General features: G+C 38.0%; 1 protein-coding gene across 2 annotated transcripts in view; it reads right to left on the reverse strand.

Moving 5' to 3' along the window:
* SCAPER (S-phase cyclin A associated protein in the ER) overlaps positions 1-25,796 on the reverse strand; it is a 504,096-nt gene that overhangs the window by 249,898 nt on the left and 228,402 nt on the right. The window lies entirely within an intron of this gene.

The raw sequence follows: 25,796 nt of genomic DNA on the forward strand, positions 1-25,796 counted from the left end.
ATTATGGCCCCTAAAGTCTCTGTTCTATTACTTTAGCAATCAATTAGTGATCCAAGAGATTTCTTTAAACACCACAAACAATAACATCAAAACTCCTAATCTAGTCTTGGTAGATGGGCTCTGTGTGTGTGTTGGGGCAAGCCAACAAGACTCAGTCAGGCAGATTAAAACTCTACCTTAGCCCTCACTTCCTGCTTGCATAAAAGACTAATGGTCAGGATCTTCTTGGGTCTTTTCTGATCATGTACCCATCCCTGGGCATGCATATGGCCTTCTAGATTTCTCAGAGTACGTGGGAGTTTTTCAAAGCCCTTGTTCCCCAAGGCATCTCAATCCTCAGCCTTTCCCTGCAAATTTTTTGATTAATTATTTACACTAATTGTATACCCTTGCACTGGGCACCACCAACTAATACATTTGCCTTTAAATTGTTTTTGACAATCACCCCCAGGTAGCCTCCTCAGCTCTGGGAGGATCCTGAGTTATGTAAAAGGAAGACAAACCCTTAGAACTAACCTTTCAGAGAACCATCAGTCAGGTTAAAACAACTACAGTTCTTTGAGTACAAGGTTTGTTCTGCTCCCTCCATTACTAAGTACCTGTAACAGGGATGCTGGGAAGTTGAGACATGATCAGGGTAAGTTAAAACACCCCTAGCCTCTTTTTTTAAACTGAAGTATAGTTAATTTACAATGTTGTATTAGTTTCAAGTGTACAGCAAAGTGATTCAGTGATATATATATATATATATAGATAGATTTTTTTTCAGATTATTTTCCATTACAGGTTATTACAAGATATTGAGTATAGTTCCCTGTGCTATACAGTAGATCCTTGTTGTTTATCTATTTTATAATATATAGTAGTGCGAATATGTTAATCCCAGACTCCTAATCTATCCCCCAACCCCCACTATCCCCTTTGGTAACCATACATTTCTTTTCTATGTCTGTGAATCCATTTTTGTTTCATAAATAAGTTTGTATCATTTGTATCATTTTTTAGATTCTACATATAAGTGATATCATTTGTCTTTCTCTGTCTGACTTGTGTCACTTAGTATGATAAACTCTAGGTCCATTCATGTTGCTGCAAATGGCATTATTTCATTCTTTCTTAAGGCTGAGTAGTATTCCATTATGTATACACCACATCTTCTTTATCCACTCATTTGTCAATGGACATTTAGGTTGTATCATGGGGTATTCCTCTGTGGGTTAATCCTATATGGAACTCTCTGTACTTCCTGGACTTGGGTAACTATTTCCTTTCCCAGGTTAGGGAAGTTTTCAGCTATTACCTCTTCAAATATTTTCTTAGGCCCTTTCTCACTCTCTGATCCTTCTGGAATCCCTATAATGCAAATATTAGCGTGCTTGATGTTGTCCCAGAGATCTCTTAAACTGTCCTCATTTCTTTTCATTCTTTTTTCTGTTCAGTGGCAGTGATTTCCACTACTCTGTCTTCAGCTCACTGATCTGTTCTTCTGCCTCGTTTAGTCTACTATTGATTTCTTCTAGTGTATTTTTCATTTCAGTTATTGTATTCTTCAATTTTGTTTGGTTGTTCTTTGTATTTTTTAATTCTTTGTTAAAATTTTCTAATTTCTTGCTCTGTGCATCCATTCTCTTCCCAAGTTCTTTGATCATCTTTATGATCACTACTCTGAACTCCTTCTAGGGTTGACTGCCTATCTCCACATCACTTAGTTCTTCTTCTGGGGTTTTATCTCATTCCTTCATCTGAAACATATTCCTCTGTTGTCTCATTTTGTCTAAACTGCTACTTGTATTTTCCTGTATGTGGTAGGTTGGTTAAGTTTCTCAACCTTGGAGAAGTGGCTCTCTGTAGATGTCCTATGCATCCCAGCAGTGCACACCCCTCTCATCACCCAAGAGCCAGGGGCCAGCTGGTCCCAGGGTAATGTCTGGTCTGGATTTGTGGACTCAGTCTGCAGGCTGTGGGAGTGTAGTTTTCTTGCTTCTGGTGTCTGCCCCCTGGTGGATGAGGCTGGTCTAAAGGTTTGGGTAGGGTTCCTGGCAGGAGGGGCCAGTGCCTGCCCCACTGGTGGGTTGAGCTGGGTCTTGGTCCTCTGATGGACAGGGCCGTGCTAGGGGCATGTCTAGAGGTGGCTGTGGGCTCAGAGAGTCTTTAGGCAGCCTGCTTGTAGATGGACACATCCCCACCCAGTTTGTTGTTTGGCCTGAGGTGTGTTGTTTAGCACTTGAGCCTACAGGCTGTTGGGTGGGGCCAGGTCTTGATGCCAAAATGTCAGACTCCAGGAGAGTTCTTGCAGATGAATGCTCCCCACTGTGTCCGCCACCAGTGTCTCTGTCCCCAGGGGGCCACTGCCACCCCGACCTCCACAGGAGACCCTCCAAGACTAGCAGGTAGGTCTGGCCCAGGCTTCTATCAAATTACTGCTTTTGCCCTTGGTCCTGGTATGAGTGAGATTTTGTGTGTGCTCTTTAAGAGTAAAGTCTCTATTTCCCCCAATCCTGTGAAGCTCCTGCAATCAAGCCCCACTGGCTTTCAAAGACAAATGCTCTGGGGGCTCTTTTCCCTGGTGCTGGATCCCTGGGCAGGGGGGCCTAATGTGGGGCTCAGAACTCTCACTCCTGTGGGAGAACCTCTGCAAATATAATTATTCTCCAGTTTGTGGGTCACCCACCTGAGAGATATGGAATTTGATTATATTTCAAGTCTGCCCCTCCTATGGGTCTAGTTGTGGTTCCATCCTTGTATCTTTAGTTGTAGAGGATCTTTTCTGGTAGGTTTCAGTCTTTTTCAATGATGTTTGTTCTGCAGATAGTTGTGATTTTGGTGTGCTCATGAGAGGGGGTGAGCTTGGGGTCCTTCTACTCTGCCATGTTGGCCACTCTCTTCCCTCCCTTAACGAGGTTCATCTGATTTTTCTTTTTTTTTTTTTTTTTTTGGTACACGGGCCTCTCGCTGTTGTGGCCTCTCCCGTTGCAGAGCACAGGCTCCGGACGCGCAGGCTCAGCGGCCATGGCTCACGGGCCCAGCCGCTCCGCGGCATGTGGGATCTTCCCAGACCAGGGCATGAACCCGCATCCCCTGCATCGGCAGGCGGACTCTCAACCACTGCGCCACCAGGGAAGCCCATCTGATTTTTCTTAATTGCCTTTTCCCCCAGTAGCAGTAAGCCTTTGATCATTTCCTGAGTTCAAAAAAAGTTGATTCTGACTGTTTTTGCCAGTTGATTCATTATTTTTATGGCAATATGGACTCTTGGAGTTCCCTACCCTACCTTTTTATTCACATCATTCAGGATTTTTAAAATTTTAAATAAAAGACCTTAATTCATATTTACATTATAATTGATGTGTTTAGCATTATTTCTGCCATTTTATTTTTTAAACCAACTTTGAGATATAATTCAAATACCATATAATTCACCCATTTAAATGTGTAATTCAATGTTTTTAAATATATTCATAGGGTTGTATAGCCAATCATCACATTCTAACTTTAGAAGATTTTTATTTTCCCTGAATAAAATCCAGTAACCTTTAGTACTCAATCCCAGTTTCTCTCCTCCTGCTCACATCCCCAAGCAACACTAATCTGCTTTTTATCTCTATAAAAGTTTTTATCCTGGACATTTCATATAAATGGAATCATAAGATACATGACCTTTTCCTGACTGGCTTCTTTCACTTACCATAGTGTTTTCAAGTTTCATCCACATTGCAGCACATGTCAGTATTCATTCCTAAATACTATTTCATTGTATGGATATATCAAATTTTGCTTACCTATTCAACAGTTGATGAACATTTGGGTTGTTTCCACTTTTGGCTCTTATGAATAATGATGCTATGAACATACCTGTACAAGTTTTATTTGACCATGTTTTCAATTCTCTTGGGTATAAATCTAGGCATGGAGTTACTAGGTCATACAGTAATTCTGTGTTTAACTTTTGGGGAACTAACAAACTGTTTTCCAAAGTAGACAGACCATTTTATATTCCCAAAAATAAGGTATAAAGATTCTAATTTCTTCACATCCTTGTTACTGTCTGTCTATTGAATATAGCCATTCTAGTTGGTGTGAAGTGGAATCTCACTATGGATTTGACTTCCTTGATGACTAATGATGTTGAGCATCTTTTCATGGTCATACTGGCCATTTGTATACCTTGTTAAAGAAATGTCTACTCAGATCCTTTGCCCATTCATTATTGGTCAGTCTACCAAGGCAAAAGAAATAAAAGCAAAAACAAACAAATGGGACCTAATCAAACTCAAAAGCATTTGCATATCAACAAAATGAAAAGACAACCTACTGAATGGGAGAAAATACTTGCAAATGATGTGACTGACAAGGGGTTAATATCCAAAATATACAATCAGCTCATACAACTCCATATCAAAAAAACACACAACCCAATCAAAAAATAGGCAGATGACCTAAATAGACATTTTTCCAAAGAAGACATACAAATGGCAAACAGGCACATGAAAAGATGCTCAACATTGCTAATTATTAGAGAAATGCAAATCACAACCACAATGAGGTATCACCTCACACTGGTCAGAATGGCTAATATCAAAAAGTCTACAAAAAGTAAATGCTGGAGAGGTTATGGAGAATACCGCTGGTAGGAATGTAAAGTGGTGCAGCCACTATGGAAAACAGTATGGAGGTTCCTTATAAAACAAAAAATGGAGATACCATATGATCCAGCAATCCTACTCCTGGGTATATATACAGAAAAAACAAAAACAAAAACTGTAAGTCGAAAAGGTACATGCACCGCAATGTTCACAGCAGCACTATTTAGAAAAGCCAAGACATGGAAGCTACTCAAGTGCCCGTCAGTGGATGATTGGCTTAAGAAGATGTGATATATATATATATAGACACACACATACACACATACACACACATATGCAATGGAATATTACTCAGCCACAAAAAAGAACAAAACACTGCCATTAGCAGCAACATGAATGGACCTAAGGAATACGCTTAGTGAAATAAGTCAAACAGAGAATGACAAATACTATATGATATCACTTATATGAGGTATCTAAAAAACAATACAAATAAATCTATATACAAAACAGACTCACAGACACAGAAAACAAACTATGCTCACCAAAGAGGACAGGAAAGTGGGAGTGAGAGACAAATTAGGAGTGTTTGATTAACAGATACAAACTACTATACATAAAATAGATAATTAACAAGAACTTACTATATAGCACAGGGAATTATACCCAATATCTATAATAATCTATAATGGAATATAGTCTGCAGAAAAAAACCCAAAGACAAATCAATATGCTGTACACCTGAAACTAACACAATATTGTAAATCAACTACACTTCAATAACAAAAAAATTACTCTGAGCATTAAACACACAGTATATAAAAAGAATGACATGGTAACTATTCTTACTAAGAGTTTACAGTGAGGAGAGTAAATAAAAATTTTAAAAAATAAATAAGGTAATATCTGAGAATAAGATATCCTATAAAGAGAATAGAGTAATTAATATACAGTGGCTGATTATATGTATGTGTGTCAAGGAGGTGAAGGATTTATAGAGCACAATGAAGGAAGGCCTCTGAGAAGTAAGTCTTTAAGCAGAAACCTGAATCAAGTGAAAGAGCCAGTCACAGGGAAATCTCGGGGAATTTCAGGCTGGCTAGAGGGAACATCAAGTGCCAATACACTAGGGAATATTCAAGGAACAGAATGGCAGCAATGGTAAAACGAATACAGAATTATGCTTATTATATAAACATGCTACTCCATTAAAAATGCTTCCTTGAAAGTCATCAATGATCTCCAGTATTACCAAACACAATGGCTTTTTCTCTGTATTCATTCTCCTTGAACTTTCTGACTATATTTCACATCTCACTATCAATGCCTTTTTCATGCCCTCATCTCCTTTCACTTCCATTTAACAATTATCTATTGTTACTATTGCAATTTTAATATTATAATAATGAATGCTAAATATATAATTTTAACTTATAGTCCAAATTTCAAACTCCTGAAGCTCTTCACTTGGAAGCTCAACCTTCACCTTGTTCTCTATATCTTTAAAACCAAAATCATTCTTAACATTGTACATCCACTTACCTATATTTTTCAATAGTACTTTGGACTAATATTTCAAAATTATTTTCTATTCTTCATTTTCTTTCCTCAATATTATTATCAAATCACTAATCTTAGATTAAAACATTTCTTGATTGCTTTCTTTAAATTTATTGTACTATACACTGTAATGTCAGCCCTATCACTTCATGCCTGAGTTAGTAAAATAATCTCCTATGCACCCAAGCTCTCAACCTTCTAATCCTACCTGTATAGCACAGGTGACAAATCTTCCCAAGTCATTAATTTCCTGATGTTATTCCCTTGGCAATCTATGTTAGTTCTTTCCCAAAAGATATAGTCAATCTTCTAACTAGCATTCAAGGCTCTCCATAATTTGACCCTTTGCTACTTATTCAACTTTATATTCTCTGACATATCAACTGCATTTTATAAATTTGGATTTGCACAGTCCACTATCGAGACATTTTCACCAGTTAGGATACTGCTAGCAGGGAGCAGTACAGCTTAATACCTGCACAGATTAATGCAGAAGGCAAGAAATAGGAGGAAATTATTACTTTTACAAAAATAAACTTCAACTGAAAAGAATAAATAGGCATTTAACAGGCTTACGAATGTGGACACTGTCTACCAGTTCCTCTGGGATATCACTTGGAGAGCTGAAACCTACTTGCTGTATGCTCAGCCACATCATCTCTGTGCCCCTATTTCTTTTTTTCCCCCAAGTTTACTGAGATACGATCAACATACAGCATTGTGTAAGTTTAAGGTGTACCAAGTGATGATTTGATACACATATATACTGTGAAATGATTACCAAAATAAAATTAACACCTCCATCACCTCACATAATTACCATTGTGTGTGTGGTGAAAATATTTAAGATCTACTTCCTTAGCAACTTTCAAGTATTAAAATATAGCATTGTTAACTATAGTCACCAGCCTGCACATTAGATTCCCAAAACTTGTTCATCTCGTAAGTGGAAGTTTGTTCCCTTTGACCAATATCTCCCCATTTCCCCCACCCCTGAGCCCCTGGTTACCACTGTTCTAATCTCTATTTATATGATTTTGACTTTTGTAGGTTCCATGTATAAGTGAGATCATATAATATCTGTCCTTCCCTGTCTTACTACTACATAGTAAAATGCCTTTGGGGTTCCATACATGTTGTTGCAAAAAGGCATAATTTCGTTCTTTTTTATGGGTGCTCCCTATTGCAATCGAGGACATACATCAGCATACAGCTAGATGCTCTAAGGACATCATCAACTTCTTCCTGCCTCCCTCTCTCACATAATCTATCTCAGATTTCTTTCTTGTATCTATCTACTCCTCCACATGTCTGTGCCAAACATTCTGGCATCTAATTTTGATCCTTACTGAACCACTGTCTAACTACTTTATGTGAGGAAGTTTTTTTGTTTATTTCTAAGTATGGCCTTTAGAAAGCCATTGTATTTTGTAAGCCTAGTTTTCCGCATTTGTAAGATGTGGGAATACAACTAGCTAATTTTTTTTTGCGGTACGTGGGCCTCTCACTGTTGTAGCCTCTCCCGTTGCAGAGCACAGGCTCTGGACGCGCAGGCTCAGCGGCCATGGCTCACGGGCCCAGCTGCTACGCAGCGTGTGGGATCCTCCCGGACGGGGGCACGAACCCGTGTCCCCTGCATCGGCAGGCGGGCTCTCAACCACTGCGCCACCAGGGAAGCCTCTACTAGCTAATTTTTAAAGGTCTTTTCTAGCTCTAAGATTCCATGATTCTAAATTCTTATAAACAGTAGGTACAAATTTGTTAGGAAGGGACTTCCCTGGTGGCACAGTGGTTAAGAATCCGCCTGCAGGGGACACGGGTTCGAGCCCTGTTCCAGGACGACCCCACATACTGCGGAGCAACTAAGCCCGTGTGCCACAACTACTGAGCCTGTGCTCTAGAGCCCGTGAGCCACAACTACTGAGTCCACAGGCCACAACTACTGAAGCCCATGCACCTAGAGCCCATACTCTGCAACAAGAGAAGCCACCACAATGAGAACCCTGCACGCTGCAATGAAGAGTAGCCCCCGCTCGCCGCAACTAGAGAAAGCCTACATGCAGCAACGAAGACCCAACACAGCCAAAATACAAATAAATAAATAAATTTTAAAAATTGTTAGGTAGATTAGAAGTAGTTGCGAGCCTGCTAAAATGTGGATTCCTCACCTAAAACCAAGTTAATCAGAATCAACTGGCTGAAGCCCAAGAACCTATCTTTTAAATAGGATACCAAGTGATTCGGATGTAAGGGGTCAAAGACTACAGTTTGAAAATCATTGTCCTGTTTCATGATTTGATCTATATTAACAAAACAACATGAAACTTATCATTTATTGAGTTATCTCTTAGATACTAGGCCAGCAGATTTTAGAGTATGATGTGATACCAGGGGGTCTCGGAGAATCTTTCAGAGGTACAAGGTAAAAACTCATTCATTCTCATTCTCTTACAAGCATACAATGGAGGTGAGACTATATGGCATGTGATTTAAGAATCCACCTCTATTTTTTAAGCCAGACATTAAGAAAATTAACATAACTCTTCTTACTAAATTTTTTGCTTGTTTTAGAAAAGTTATTTTTCATAAATTTTTTTTTCATTTTTAGACCCTTTGTTTTATAAATTATGTATTTGCTTTGTCTAGAACTCACAGAATTATGTTCAAGACCAAGGGGGACAGTCTTTTTGGTTTGCTTCTGGTGCCTGGGCTTATTCATGGGCTCTCTATTCTGTTCCATTGATCTATATGTCTGTTCTTGTGCCAGTACCATACTGTTTTGATGACTATTGCTTTATAGTATGCAGTTGGCCCTCTGTGTCTATAGGTTCAACCTCCATGGATTCAACCAACCACAGACTGAAAATATTAGAAAAAAATATTAGACAATATTAGACTGAAAATATTAGAAAGTTCCAAAAAGCTTAAATTCGCTGTGTGTCAGCAACTATTTACAAAGCATTTACAACTATTTACAGAGCATTTAAATGGTATTAGGTATTATAAGTAAGTTAGAGATGATCTAAAGTACATGGGATGATGTGTATAGGTTATATGCAAATAGTATGCCATTTTTATATGGGGGACTTGAACATCCACATAGTTTGGTATCCACAGGGGGTCCTGAAACCAATCTCCTGCACATACTGATGGACAACTGTAGTTTGAAGTCAGAAAGTATAATACCTGTAGATATTTTCTTCCTTCTCAAGATTGCTTTGGCAAGTGTCTATTGACAGATGAATGGATAAAGAAGATGTGGCACATATATACAAAGGAATATTACTTAGCCATAAAAAGAAACGAAATTGAGTTATTTGTAGTGAGGTGGATGGACCTAGAGTCTGTCATACAGAGAGTGAAGTAAGTCAGAAAGAGAAAAACAAATACCGTATGCTAACACATATATATGGAATCCAAAAAACAAAAAAAGGTTCTGAAGAACCTAGGGGCAGGACAGGAATAAAGACACAGATGTAGAGAATGGACTTGAGGAGGGGGAAGGGTAAGCTGGGACGAAGTGAGACAGTGGCATGGACTTATACATACTACCAAATGTAAAATAGATAGCTAGTGGGAAGCAGCTGCATAGCACAGGGAGATCAGCTCGGAACTTTGTGACCACCTAGAGGGGAGGGATGGGAAGGGTGGGAGGGAGACACGAGGGGGAGGAGATGTGGGGATGTATGTGTATGTATAGTTGATTCACTTTGTTGTAGAGCAGAAACTAGCACACCATTGTAAAGCAACTGTACTCCAATGGGGACTTTAAAAAAAAAAAAGATTGCTTTGGCTATTCAGGGTCTTTTGTGGTTCCATACAAATTTTAGGATAATTTGTTCCAGTTATATGGAATATGCTATTGGTATTTTGATAGGGATTACATTGGCTCTGCATATTGTTTTGGGTACTATGGCTATTTTAACAATATTAATCTTTCAATCCATGAGCACAGTATAACTTTACATTTATTTATATTATCTTTAAATTCTTTCATCAGTGATGACCAGTATTTATCTTCTTGCTTAAATTTATCCCCTGATAGTTTATTCTTCTTGATACACCTGCAAATGGGATTGTCTTCTTTTTTGTTTTTGTGGTATGTGGGCCTCTCACTGTTGTGGCCTCTCCCGTTGTGGAGCACAGGTTCTGGACGTGCAGGCTCAACAGCCATGGCTCACGGGCCCAGTTGTTCCACGGCATGTGGGATCTTTCCAGACCAGGGCACGAACCCGTGTCCCCTGCATCAGCAGGTGGACTCTCAACCACTGTGCCACCAGGGAAGCCCGGGATTGTCTTCTTAATTTCTCTTTCTGATTGATAGTTTATTATTAGTGTATACAAATGCAACAGATTTCTGTGTATTAATTTTGTATCCTGCAACTTCACTGAATTCATTTATTAGGTCTAATAGATTTTTGATGAGTGTTTATGGTTTCCAATTCATAGTATCATGTCATCTGCAAATATTGATAGTTTTACTTCTTCCTTTCCAATTCAGATGCCTTTTATTTCTTTTTCTTGTCTGACTGCTATGGCTAGGAGTTCTAATAATATGTTAAATACCAGAGAGTGGGTATCTTTGTCTTGCTCCTGATCTTAGAGGAAAAGCTTTCACCTTTTTACTATTGAAAATGATGTCACTTGTGAATATGTCATATATAGCCTTTATTATGTTGAGGTACATTCTCCCTATGACCACTTTGTTGAGAGTTTTGATCATAAATGTATGTTAAATTTTGTCAAATGCTTTTTCTCCATCTATTGTGGTTATTATATGGTTTTTATCCTCCATTTTGTTAATGTTTTGTATCACACTGATTGATTTGCAGGTGCTAAACAATCCTCGCATCTGTGGAATAAATCCCACTTGATTATGGTATATGATCCTTTATATTGCTGAATTTGGTTTGCTAATATTTTGCTGAAGCTTTCTGCCTCTATGTTCATCAAGGATATTGGCCTCTAATTTTCTTATTTTGTAGAGTCTTTTTCTGGTTTTAGCATTAGGTGATACTGGCCTCATAGAATGAGTTTGGAAGCCTTCCTTCCTCTTCAGTTTTTTGGAACAGTTTGAGAAGAACAGGTATTTACTCTTCTTTAAATATTTGGTAGAATTCATCTGTGAAGCTGTCTGGTCCTGGACTTCTGTATGCTGAAAGTTTTTTTTTTTTTTAATTACTGATACACTTTCATTACTAGTGATTGGTCTATTCAGATATTCTATTTCTTCCTGATTCAGTGATAGAAGATGGTATATTTAGGAATTTTATATATAGGAGTTTATCCATTTCTCCTAAATTGCACAATTGTTCATGTATAATTGTTTGCAGTAGCCTCTCTTTCATTTCTGATTGTATTTTTTGTGCCCTCTCTTCTTCTTGAAGAGTCTGGCTAAAGGTTTGGCAATTTTATCTTTGCAAAGAACCAGCCCTTAGTTTCACTGATCTTTTCTATTGCATTTTTCACCTCTATTACATTTATTTCTGTTCTGATCCTTTTTTTTTTTAACATCTTTATTGGAGTATAATTGCTTTACAATGTTGTGTTAGTTGCTGCTGTATAACAAAGTGAATCAGCTATATGTATACATATATCCCCATATCTCCTCCCTCTTGCATCTCCCTCCCATCCTCCCTACCCCACCCCTCTAGGTGGACACAAAGCACCGAGCTGATCTCCCTGTGCTATGCAGCTCCTTCCCACTAGCTATCTATTTTACATTTGGCAGTGTATATATGTCCATGCCACACTCTCACTTCATCCCAGCTTACCCTTCCCCCTCCCCATGTCCTCAAGTCCATTCTCTGCATCTGCATCTTTATTCTTGTCCTGCCCCTAGGTTCTTCAGAACCACTTTCATTTTTTTGTTTTGGATTCCATAGATATGTGTTAGCATATGGTATTTTTCTCTTTCTGACTTACTTCACTCTGTATGACAGACTCTAGGTCCATTCACCTACTACAAATAACTCAATTTCATTTCTTTTTATGGTTGAGTAATATTCCATTGTATATAAGTGCCACATCTTCTTTATCCATTCATCTGTCGATGGACACTTACATTGCTTCCATGTCCTGGCTATTGCAAATAGAGCTGCAATGAACATTGTGGCACATGACTCTTTGGGAATTATGGTTATCTCAGGGTATATGCCCGGTAGTGGGATTCTGGGTCATATGGTAATTCTATTTTTAGCTTTTTAAGGAACCTCCATACTGTTCTCCATAGTAGAGGCCACCAACATCCTGATACCAAAACCAGGCAAAGATGTCACAGAAAAAGAAAACTACAGGCCAATATCATTGATGAACGTAGATGCAAAAATCCTCAACAAAATACTAACAAACAGAATCCAAAAGCACATTAAAAGGATCATACACCATGATCAAGTGGGGTTTATCCCGGGAATGCAAGGATTCTTCAATATATGCAAATCAATCAATGTGATAAACCATATTAACAAACTAAAGGAGAAAAACCATATGATCATCTCAATGGATGCAGAAAAAGCTTTCGACAAAAATCAACACCCATTTATGATAAAAAAAAAAACCCTCCAGAAAGTGGGCATAGAGGGAACTCAACATAATAAAAGCCATATATGACAAACCCACAGCCAACATCTTTCTCAATGGTAAAAAACCAATTCCACTAAGATCAGGAACAAGACAAGGCTGCCCACTCTCACCACTATTATTCAACATCGTTTTGGAAGTTTTAGCCACAGCAATCAGAGAAGAAATAAAAGGATTCCAAATCAGAAAAGAAGAATTAAAGCTGTCACTGTTTGCAGATGACATGATACTATACATAGAGAATCCTAAAGATGCTGCCAGAAAACTACTAGAGCTAATCAATGAATCTGGTAGTAGCAGGATACAAAATTCGTGCACAGAAATCTATTGCATTCCTATACACTAATGATGAAAAATCTGAAAAAGAAATTAAGAAAACACTCCCATTTACCACTGCAACAAAAATAATAAAATACCTAGGAATAAATCTGCTCTGATCTTTATTATTTCCTTCTTTCTACTAACTTTGGTCCTCATTTCTTCTTCTCTTTCTAGTTGCTCTAGGTGTAAAGTTAGATTATTTATTGGAGATTTTTCTTGAGCTAGGTATCTCTATAAATTCCCTGTTAGAACTACTTTTGATGCAACCCATAGGTTTTCAAAGGTTGTTTATCCATTTTCACTTATCTCAAGGGACTGATATTTTTTTGACTTTCTCTTTGATTTCTTTGTTGACCCACTGATTAGTTAGTTTCATGTTGTTTAGTCTCCATGTGTGTGGGGTTTTTTTCAGTTTTCTTCTTGTAGTTGATTTCCAGTTTCATACCATGGTGGTCAGAAAATGTTTTAAATGATTTCAATCTTCTTAAATTCAATGAGACTTGTTTTGTGCCCTAGCATGTGATCCATCCTAGAGAATGTTTCATGTGCACTTGAGAAGAATGTAAATTCTGCAGTCTTGGGATGGAATGGTTATACATATCTGTTAAGTCTATCTGGTCTAATGTGTTGTTTAAGGCCAGTGCCCCCTTACTGATTTTCTGTTTTGATGATCTATCCATGGCCAAATTGGGGTATTGAAGTCATATGCTATTAATGTATTGCTATCAATCTGTTTTTTACATCTATTAATATTTGCTTTATATATTTAATATAGGTGCTCCTATGTTGGGTGCATAAATATTTACAGATGAATAGACAACAGTGAGATGGTAGACTTAAAACAACCCCAGCAGTAATTTCATTAAATGTAAATTGATTAAAAACTGCAAAAAATAGACACTGTTACACTGGATAAAAAGGGAAGATTAAATCATATGAAAATTATAGGAGATGCTCAAAATATATAAAAAGACACTGGTTACGTTTAAAACTAAAAGACTTGGAAAATTTTATCATGTAAATAGTAAGTGGAAATGGTAATTATTAGCAAAAGTGGACTTCAGCATAAGGGACAGAAAAAGTGGACTTCAGCATAAGGGATAGTACCAGATATAAAGAAGGACACTTTATAATGGTAATATGATCAATTTGTCAAGAAGATAAAATAATACTAAATTTGTATATATCTAGCAATAAAGCTTCAAAATTTGAAGCAAAACTGGAAAAAACTAACATGAGAAATAGATAAATCCGCATTTACATTTAGAAATGTTAATATTCTTTTTTATGTAACTGATACAAGATGAAATGGACAATACCAGAGATAAAATACAGATTTTAACAACACTATCAAGGAAACACACCTAAGTGACACTACAGAAAATGCACTTACCACAAGCAAAATATACACGCTTTTCAAGTAAACAGGCAGCATTGACCAAGACAGACCAGATGCTGAAGATAAAAGTCTCAATAAATTTAAAGGAATTGAAATTGTGTGCAGTAGCATCTCTGACCACAGGAAAAAAAGGCAAAAAGATACATGAAAAGTTGCCAATTATTTGGAAAGTAAGCAATACATTTCTAAGTAGCCAATGGGTCAGTGAAACTGAAAAATATTTTGAACTGAATGAAAATTAAGACACAACATCGAAAATACTGGAATACAGTTTAAGCAGGGCTTAGAGGAAATTTTATAGGTGTAATTTCAAATATTAGAAAAGAAGAGAGGTTTCAAGTCAGTAATCTAAGCTTCCACCTTAGGAATTTAGGAGAAGAGGCAAAATAAATATAGAGTAAAGACAGGTAAAAATAATAAAGTACATAAATCAATAAAATAGAAAACAAAAAAGTAGAGAAAAATCAATGACTGCAAAAGTTCATTCTTGAAAAGATTAATAAAACTGGACAGAGCGACCAAAGGAAAAAAACAATTACAACTTTTAGGAATGAAAAAGTGTATGTCACTACAATCCATACAGGCTTAATAAAATATGGGAATTTTTTTTAAACTAGTTTTTAGAGCAGATTTAGGATCACAGTAAAATTGAAAGTTACAGAGATTTCCTATACACCTACTGCCCTGAACATGCATAGCTTCCTGCATGATCAATATCCTCAACATGCATAGCTTCCTGCATGATCAGTGATGATGGCCATTCTGACCAGTGTGAGGTGATATCGCACTGTAGTTTTGATTTGCATTTCTCTAATAATTAGCGATGTAGAGCATCTTTTCATGTGTGTATTAGCCATATGTATTTCTTCTTTGGAGAAACGTATATTTAGGCCTTCTGCCTATTTTTCGATTGAGTTGTTTGTTTTCTTCTTATTGAGTTGTATGAGCTGTTTGTATATTTTAGAAATTAAGCCCTTGTTGCTAGCATCTATATGGAAAACTAAACTTGGACCAATGCTTCCTATCATACTCACTAATTTATTTGAGATGGATCATAAATCTAAATGCCAAAGCTAAAATTACAAGGCTTCTAGAAAAAAAATATGGAGGCTTTTTTAACCTCTGGTCAGACAAAAACCTCTTAGAACCCAGAAAGCATAAGAACAAAAAAGAACATATTGATTGGGGGACGAGGGGAAGATGGCGGAACAGTAAGATGCAGAGATCATCTTCCTCCCCACAGATACACCAGAAATACATCTACACGTGGAACAACTCCTACAGAACACCTACTGAATGCTGGCAGAAGACCTCAGACCTCCCAAAAGGCAAGAAACTCCCCACATACCTGGGTAGGGCAAAAGAAAAAAGAAAAAACAGAGACAAAAGGATAGGGACGGGACCTGCACCAGTGGGAGGGAGCTGTGAAGGAGGAAAGGTTACCACACACTAGGAAGCCCCTTCGCGGACGGAGACTGTGGGTGGCGGAGCGGAAAGCTTCAGAGCCACGGAGGAGAGCACAGCAACAGGGGTGCGGAAAACAAAGCAGGGAGATTCCCGCACAGAGGATCAGTGCTGACCGGCACTCACCAGCCCGAGAGGCCTGTCTGCTCACCCGCTGGGGCGGGTGGGGCTGGGAGCTGAGGCTTGGGCTTCGGTCGGAGCGCAGAGAGAGGACTGGGGTTGGCGGCGTGAACACAGCCTGCAGGGGGTTAGTGCACCACCACTAGCCAGGAGGGAGTCTGGAGAAAAGTCTGGACCTGCTAAAGAGGCAAGGGACTTTTTCTTCCCTCTTTGTTTCCTGGTGTGCGAGGAGAGGGGATTAAGAGCACTGCTTAAAGGAGCTCCAGAGACAGGCACAAGCCGCAGCTACAAGCACGGACCCCAGAGACGGGCATGAGAAGTTAAGGCTGCTGCTGCCGCCACAGAGAAGCCTGTATGCGAGCACAGGTCCCTATCCACACCCCCCTTCCGGGGAGTCTGTGCAGCCCTCCACGGCCAGGGTCCCGGGATCCAGGGACAACTTGTCTGGGAGAACGCACGGTGCGCCTCAGACTGGTGCAACGTCACGCCGGCCTCTGCCACCACAGGCTCACCCCTCACTCCGTGCCCCTCCGTCCCCACAGACTGAGTGAGGCAGAGTACCCGAAGCAGCTGCTCCTTTAACCCTGTCCTGTCTGAGCGAAGAACAGACGCCCTCCGGCGATCTACACTAAGAGGCGGGGCCAAATCCAAAGCTGAGCCCCTGGCAGCTGTGAGAACAAAGAAGAGAAAGGGAAATCTCTCCCAGAAGCCTCAGAAGCAGTGGATTAAAGCTCCACAATCAACTTGATGTACCCTGCATCTGTGGAATACATGAAGAGACAACGAATCATCCCAAACTGAGGAGGTGGACTTTGAGAGCAAGATTTATGATTTTTTCCCCTTTTCCACATTTTGTGAGTGTGTATGTGTATGCTTCTGTGCGAGATTTTGTCTGTATAGCTTTGCTTCCACCATTTGTCCTAGGGTTTTAACCGTCCTTTTTTTTTTTTTTTTCGTTTTTTTTGCTTTAAAAAAAATTTCCTTTCTTTCTTAATATTTTTTATTTTAATATCTTTATTATATTTTATCTTATTTTATTTTATTTTACTTTATCTTCTTTCTTTTTTCCTTCCTTCCCTCCTTCCTTCCTCCCTCCCTCCTTTCTTTCTCCTTCTTTCTTTTTCTTTCTTTCTCTCTTTCTCTCTTTCTTTCTTTCTTTCTTTCTTCTTCTATTAATTCTTTCTTTCTACTTTTTCTCCCTTTATTTTCTAAGTCGTGTGGATGAAAGGCTCTTGGTGCTGCAGCCAGGAGTCAGTGCTCTGCCTCTGAGGTGGGAGAGCCAATTTCAGGACACTGGTCCACAAGAGACCTCCCAGCTCCACATAATATCAAACAGCGAAAATCTCCCAGAGATCTCCATCTCAACAACAGCACCCAGCTTCACTCAACGACCAGCAAGCTACAGTGCTGGACACCCTATGCCAAACAACTAGCAAGACAGGAACACAACCCCACCCATTAGCAGAGAGGCTGCCTAAAATCATAATAAGTCCACAGACACCCCAAAACACACCACCAGATGTGGACCTGCCCACCAGAAAGACAAGATCCAGCCTCACTCACCAGAACCCAGGCACTAGCCCCCTCCACCAGGAAGCCTACACAACCCACTGAAGCAACCTTAGCCACTGGGGACAGACACCAAAAACAAGACAGAACTACAAACCTGCAGCCTGCAAAAAGGAGACCCCAAACACAGTAAGATAAGCAAAATAAGAAGACGGAAAAACACACAGCAGTTGAAGGAGCAAGATAAAAACCCATCAGACCTAACAAATGAAGAGGAAATAGGCAGTCTACCTGAAAAAAAATTCAGAGTAATGATAGTAGAGATGATCCAAAATACTGGAAATAGAATAGAGAAAATGCAAGAAACATTTAACAAGGACCTAGAAGAACTAAAGATGAAACATACAATGATGAACAACACAATAAATGAAATTAAAAATACACTAGATGGGACCAGAAGAGGCAGAAGAATGGATAAGTGACCTGGAAGATAAAATAGTGGAAAAAACGACTGCAGAGCAGAATAAAGAAAAAAGAATGAAAAGAACTGAGGACAGTCTCAGAGACCTCTGGAATAACATTAAGCACACCAACATTCGAATTATAGGGGTTCCAGAAGAAGAAGAGAAAAAGAAAGTGACTAAGAAAATAATTGAAGAGATTATACTTGGAAACCTCCCTAATATGGGAAAGGAAATAGTTAAGTCCAGGAGGCACAGAGTCCCATACAGGATAATCCAAGGAGAAATATGCCAAGACACATATTAATCAAACTGTCAAAAATTAAAAACAAAGAAAACATATTAAAAGCAGCAAGAAAAAAACAACAAATAACACACAAGGGAATCCATATAAGGTTAACAGCTGATCTTTCAGCAGAAACTCTGCAAGCCAGAAGGGATTGGCAGAACATATTTAAAGTGATGAAGGAGAAAAACCTGCAACCAAGATTACTCTACCCAGCAAGGATCTCATTCAGATTCGATGGAGAAATTAAAACCTTTACAGACAAGCAAAAGCTGAGAGAGTTCAGCACCACCAAACCAGCTTTATAGCAAATGCTGAAGGAACTTCTCTAGGCAAGAAACACAAGAGAAGGAAAAGACCTACAAAAACAAACCCAAAACAATTAAGAAAATGGGAATAGGAACATACATATCGATAATTACCTTAAATGTAAATGGATTAAATGCTCCCACCAAAAGACACAGACTGGCTGAATGGATACAAAAACAAGACCCATATATATGCTGTCTACAAGAGACCCACTTCAGACCTAGAGACACATACAAACTGAAAGTAAGGGGATGGAAAAAGATATTCCATGCAAATGGAAACCAAAAGAAAGCTGGAGTAGCAATTCTCATATCAGACAAAATAGACTTCAAAATAAAGACTATTACAAGAGACAAAGAAGGACACTACATAATTCTCAAGGGATCGATCCAAGAAGAAGATATAACAATTGTAAAGATTTATGCACCCAACATAGTAGCATCGCAATACATAAGGCAAATACTAACAGCCATAAAAGAAGAAATCGAGAGTAACATGTTCATAGTAGGCGACTCTAACACCCCACTTTCACCAATGGACAGATCATCAAAAATGAAAACAAATAAGGAAACACAAGCTTTGAATGATACATTAAACAAGATGCACTTAATTGATATTTAAAGGACATTCCATCCAAAAACAACAGAATACACATTTTTCTCAAGTGATCATGCAACATTCTCCAGGATAGATCATATCTTGGGTCACAAATCAAGCCTTGGTAAATTTAAGAAAATTGAAATTGTATCAAGTATCTTTTCGAACCACAGCGCTATGAGACTACATATCAATTACAGGAAAAGATCTGTAAAAAATACCAACACATGGAGGCTAAACAATACACTACTTAGTAACGAACTGATCACTGAAGAAATGAAAGAGGAAATCAAAAAATACCTAGAAACAAATGACAATGGAGACACGATGACCCAAAACCTATGGGATGCAGCAAAAGCAGTTCTAAGAGGAAAGTTTATAGCAATACAATCCTACCTTAAGAAACAGGAAACATCTCGAATAAACAACCTAACTTTGCACCTAAAGAAATCAGAGAAAGAAGAATAAAAATACCCCAAAGTTAGCAGAAGAAAAGAAATCATAAAAATCAGATCAGAAATAAATGAAAAAGAAATGAAGAAAACGATAGCAAAGATCAATAAAACTAAAAGCTGGTTCTTTGAAAGTATAAACGAAATTGATAAACCATTAGCCAGACTCATCAAGAAAAAAAGGGAGAAGACTGAAATCAATAGAATTAGAAATGAAAAAGGAGAAGTAACAACTGACACTGCAGAAATACAAAAGGTCATGAGAGATTACTACAAGCAACTCTATGCCAATAAAATGGACAACCTGGAAGAAATGGACAAATTCTTAGAAATGCACAACCTGCCAAGACTGAATCAGGAGGAAATAGAAAATATGAACAGACCAATCACAAGCACTGAAATTGAAACTGTGATTAAAAATCTTCCAACAAACAAAAGCCCAGGACCAGATAGCTTCACAGGCGAATTCTATCAAACATTTAGAGAATAGCTAACACCTATCCTTCTCAAATTCTTCCAAAATATAGCAGAGGGAGGAACACTCCCAAACTCATTCTACGAGGCCACCATCACCTTGATACCAAAACCAGACAAGGATGTCACAAAGAAAGAAAACTACAGGCCAATATCACTGATGAACATAGATGCAAAGATCCTCAATAAAATACTAGCAAAAAGAATCCAACAGCACATTAAAAGGATCATACACCATGATCAAGTGGGGTTTATTCCAGGAATGCAAGGATTCTTCAATATACTCAAATCAATCAATGTGATAAACCATATTAACAAATTGAAGGGGAAAAACCATATGATCATCTCAATAGATGCAGAGAAAGCTTCCGACAAAATTCAACACCGATGTATGATAAAAACCCTGGAGAAAGTAGGCATAGAGGGAACTTTCCTCACCATAATAAAGGCCATATATGACAAACCCACAGCCAACATCGTCCTCAATGGTGAAAAACTGAAAGCATTTCCACTAAGATCAGGAACAAGACAAGATTGCCCACTCTCACCACTCTTATTCAACATAGTTTTGGAAGTTTTAGCCACAGCAATCAGAAAAGAAAAGGAAATAAAAGGAATCCAAATCGAAAAGAAGTAAAGCTGTCACTGTTTGCAGATGACATGATACTATACATAGAGAATCCTAAAGATGCTACCAGAAAACTACTAGAGCTAATCAATGAATTTGGTAAAGTAGCAGGATACAAAATTAATACACAGAAATCTCTGGCATTGTTATACACTAATGATGAAAAATCTCAAAGTGAAATTAAGAAAACACTCCCATTTACCATTGCAACAAAAAGAATAAAATATCTAGGAATATACCTACCTAAGGACACGAAAGAACTATATGCAGAAAATTATAAGACACTGATGAAAGAAATTAAAGATGATACAAATAGATGGAGAGATATACCATGTTCTCGGATTGGAAGAATCAACATTGTGAAAATGACTCTACTACCCAAAGCAATCTACAGATTCCATGCAATCCCTATCAAACTACCACTGGCATTTTTCACAAAAATAGAACAAAAAATTTCACAATTTGTATGGAAACACAAAAGACCCCGAATAACCAAAGCAATCTTGAGAATGAAAAATGGAGCTGGAGGAATCAGGCTCCCTGACTTCAGACTATACTACAAAGCTACAGTAATCAAGAGAGTATGGTCCTGGCACTAAAACAGATAGATAGATCAATGGAACAGGATAGAAAGCCCAGAGATAAACCCACGCACATATGGTCACCTTATCTTTGATAAAGGAGGCAGGAATGTACAGTGGAGAAAGGACAGCCTCTTCAATAAGTGGTGCTTGGAAAACTGGACAGGTACATGTAAAAGTATGAGATTAGATCACTCCCTAACACCATACACAAAAATAAGCTCAAAATGGATTAAAGACCTAAATGTAAGGCCAGAAACTATCAAACTCTTAGAGGAAAACATAGGTAGAACACTCTATGACAGAAATCACAGCAAGATCCTTTTTGACCCACCTCCTTAGAGAAATGGAAATAAAAACAAAAATAAACAAATGGGACCTAATGAAACTTCAAAGTTTTGCACAGCAAAGGAAACCATAAACAAGACCAAAAGACTACCCTCAGAATGGGAGAAAATATTTGCAAATGAAGCAACTGACAAAGGATTAATCTCCAAAATGTATAAGCAGCTCATGCAGCTCAATAACAAAAAAACAAACAACCCAATCCAAAAATGGGCAGAAGACCTAAATAGACATTTCTCCAAAGAAGACATACAGACTGCCAACAAACACATGAAAGAATGCTCAACATCATTAATCATTAGAGAAATGCAAATCAAAATTACAATGAGATATCATCTCACACCAGTCAGAATGCCCATCATCAAAAATTGTAGAAACAATAAATGCTGGAGAGGGTGTGGAGAAAAGGGAACACTCTTGCAGTGCTGGTGGGCATGTGAATTGGTACAGCCACTATGGAGAACATTATGGAGGTTCCTTAAAAAACTACAAATAGAAATACCATATGACCCAGCAATCCCACTACTGGGCATATACCCTGAGAAAACCATAATTCAAATAGAGTCATGTACCAAAATGTTCATTGCAGCTCTATTTACAATAGCCTGGAGATCGAAACAACCTAAGTGTCCATCATCGGTTGAATGGATAAAGAAGATGTGGCACATATATACAATGGAATATTACTCAGCCTTAAAAAGAAACAAAATTGAGCTATTTGTAATGAGGTGGATACACCTAGAGTCTGTCATACAGAGTGAAGTAAGTCAGAAAAAGAAAGACAAATACCGTATGCTAACACATATATATGGAATTTTAGGGGAAAAAAATGTCATGAAGAACCTAGGGGTACGAGAGGAATAAAGACACAGACCTACTAGACAATGGACTTGAGGATATGCGGAGGGGGTAGGGTAAGCTGTGACAAAGCGAGAGAGAGGCATGGACATATATACACTACCAAATGTAAGGTAGATAGCTAGTGGGAAGCAGCCGCATAGCACAGGAAGATTAACTTGGTGTTTTGTGACTGCCTGGAGGGGTGGGATAGGGAGGGTGGGAGGGAGGGAGACGCAAGAGGGAAGAGATATGGGAACAAATCTGATATGTATAACTGATTCACTTTTTTATAAAACGGAAACTAACACACCATTGTAAAGCAATTATACTCCAATAAAGATGTTAAAAAAAGAACATATTGATAAAATAGACTTCATCACAATTAAAGAACTTTTGCTTATTAAAAGCTATCATTAACAAAATGTATAGGCAAGCTCCAGATTCAGAAAAAAATTCACAAGACACATATCTGACAAAGAACGTGTAGCTAGAATATATAAACAACTCAAAAATAAAGTGACAACTTTTAACATGTGCAAAAACCTTCAACAGACACATCATAAAGGAAGATATGAATGGTTAAAAAGCACATGGAAAGATACTCAATACATATCATTAGTCACTAGGAAAATGCAAATTAGAATCACAATGAGATACCACTATGCTCACACTGGAATTAGGTTAAAATTTTCAAAACTCACAATACCAAGTACTGACAAATTGTTGAGCAACTGGAACTCCCACAGTTTGCTGATGGGAGTGTAAAACAGTACAACCACTGTGGAAAACAGTGTGGTATTATACTTTTAAGTATTTACCCAAGAGAAATTAAAATGTGTATACACCCAAAGACTTGATAGGAGCTTAATTTACAAATGCCAAAAATTGGAAACCCAAATGTCTATCAACATATGAACAGATAAAAATTTGTGGGACATGCACACAATGGATATGTTCAGCAATGAAAAAGAATAAACTATATACATGCCACAACACAGATAAGTCTGAGAAACAGTATACAGTTGACCCTTGAACAACACGGCTTTTAACTATGTGGGTCTACTTATACATGGATTGTTTCCAATAGTAAATACTATAGTACTACACAATCCCCGGTTGGTTGAACCCATGGCTGTGGAAACATGGATACAGAGGAACTGCAGATACGGAGGACCAATAAGTTATACGTGGATTTTTTGACTGTATGGAGTGTCAGTGCCCCTAACCCTCTCATTGTTCAAGGACCAACTGTACTTAGTAAAAGAAGCCAGCCACAAAGGAATCTAATTTCATTTGTATGTATTTCTAGAACAGGAAAAACTAATCTATAATGATAGAAAGCAGATCAGTGGTTACCAAGCACCAGGAGTGGTGGAAGACTGACTGGAAAAGAGACACAAAGACACTCTGTGGAGTAATGGAAGTGTTCTAAACTTTGACAGGAGCATGGCTTACGTGAGTATCTAGATTTGGCAAAACTCAACAATCTGTACATTAGAGATCTCTACTTTCACTTAAGTAAATCATACTGCAATGAAAAAAAAGTCTATAGATACAGATAAGTATGCATAAAAAGGATATATATGCCAAAATATTAGTATCAGAATTATAGTTTTTTTCCTATAACTTAAAGATTTTCTTTAATAAACTAGCATTATTACTATATATATTATATATATTACTATATATATTATATTAATAGATATATGTGTGTGTGTGTGTGTGTATATATATATATATATATATATAAATAAAACTATACTATACTTCCCTGAAGGACCTCACTGAAAAGGTGACACTTGAGCAAAGACCTGAAGGAGGTAAGGGAGCTAAGCTCTATAGATAAAAGTAGGAAGAGCCATCCAGGAAGAGGAAAACTGAAGTACTGAAGTTTAAAAGCCCTGAGGTTTTGAGAAGAGAAGTGACGTGATCTGACATTTTAACAGGTTCACTTTGGCTAGCGTGTTTGGAATAGACAGTAAGGAGCCAAGGATAGAAACAAAGAAACTAGTCAGAGGAGTACAGCAATAATCCAGGTGAGATATGATGGAGGCTTGGTTGAAGGAGGAAGTAGTAATGCTAGAGAAAGACAGTCAAATTCTGAACGTATTTTAAAGCAAAGCTAACATTATTTGCAGTTAGATTGGATGAGTAGTGTGGGAGAAAGAAAAAGGTCAAGGACAACTTCAAGGGTTTTGGCATACACAACTAGAACAGAGCACCTGGTCATTACGATAGGGAAGACTATGGGACAAGAACGGGGTTTTTTTCGGGAGGGGTGCTGCAGAGAAGAAAGCAGGAGCTTGTTGTTTGGACATACTAAGTTTGAGTAAAACTGAAAATATATAAAATTGGTAGTCATCAGCAAATGGAGACTATTTAAAGCCACAGAACTGGGTCAACTAGCCAAGGGAATGTGTACACAGAGGGAAAAAAAGAGAGGTCCAAAGAATGGACTCTACAGCATTTCAGGACCTCAGCAAGTTCTTAGCACAAACTAGAAATGAAGGTCAGTAATACCCTGAAGTATATACTGCAAAACTATTTTTAGAAACTTGGAGGAACTTCAAAAAATATAATCAAAAAAGCCTTTTCTATTCTTTGCCTGAATGAGTACTCTCAAGTTTTCACTGATGCTATAAGATGAAATCGACACCTTTTTAAATTACAATCTGAAATTGGAAACTATAGAGAGATAACCCCTGTTCACCATTATTCTAGACCTGTATTTCTGTAATCCCATGGGTGAAGCTTCTCTATCTTTCAAACCATTTGGGAATAAAGGTATAACAACATATTCAGACTACCTTCCTTCAAATAGCAAAGAACTATCTTCTAAGGAGGAACTACATTTGTGTCCTCGAACAAGACTCATCAGTCATCAGATGATGCTCAAAGCTTGTGAGGTAATGATATACTACACAGCTGTCTGATCCTCAGATATCACTTTGGAGGCAGATGATAAACTACAGATCTGACAACTCACTTTCCATTTCAAGATATTTCTTGAACTTTTTCTTGTTGTGACAGGCTACCAAATTGATTAAACCTAGTCATGGTATTTGACACTACAGCCAGCAGACTTCTATTTGTTGATTGCTATTGATTTTCTTTGATACTTCATTTAAAAATCAATAGCTGGAAAGAAAAATAGGCTTGGTTTACACATACTTAAACATACTGTTGTATGCTGAAGGAGGCACAAGTTTGGCAGGGCTTTGGCATCCAATTATAAGGAGAGCTCTTAACAGGTGAAAGCAAGGGCTTCAGATCGATATGCAGTTTTCT

This window comes from Orcinus orca, chromosome 2, assembly GCF_937001465.1.
Source record: "Orcinus orca chromosome 2, mOrcOrc1.1, whole genome shotgun sequence".
In the NCBI taxonomy this organism is placed as follows: Eukaryota; Metazoa; Chordata; class Mammalia; order Artiodactyla; family Delphinidae; genus Orcinus; species Orcinus orca.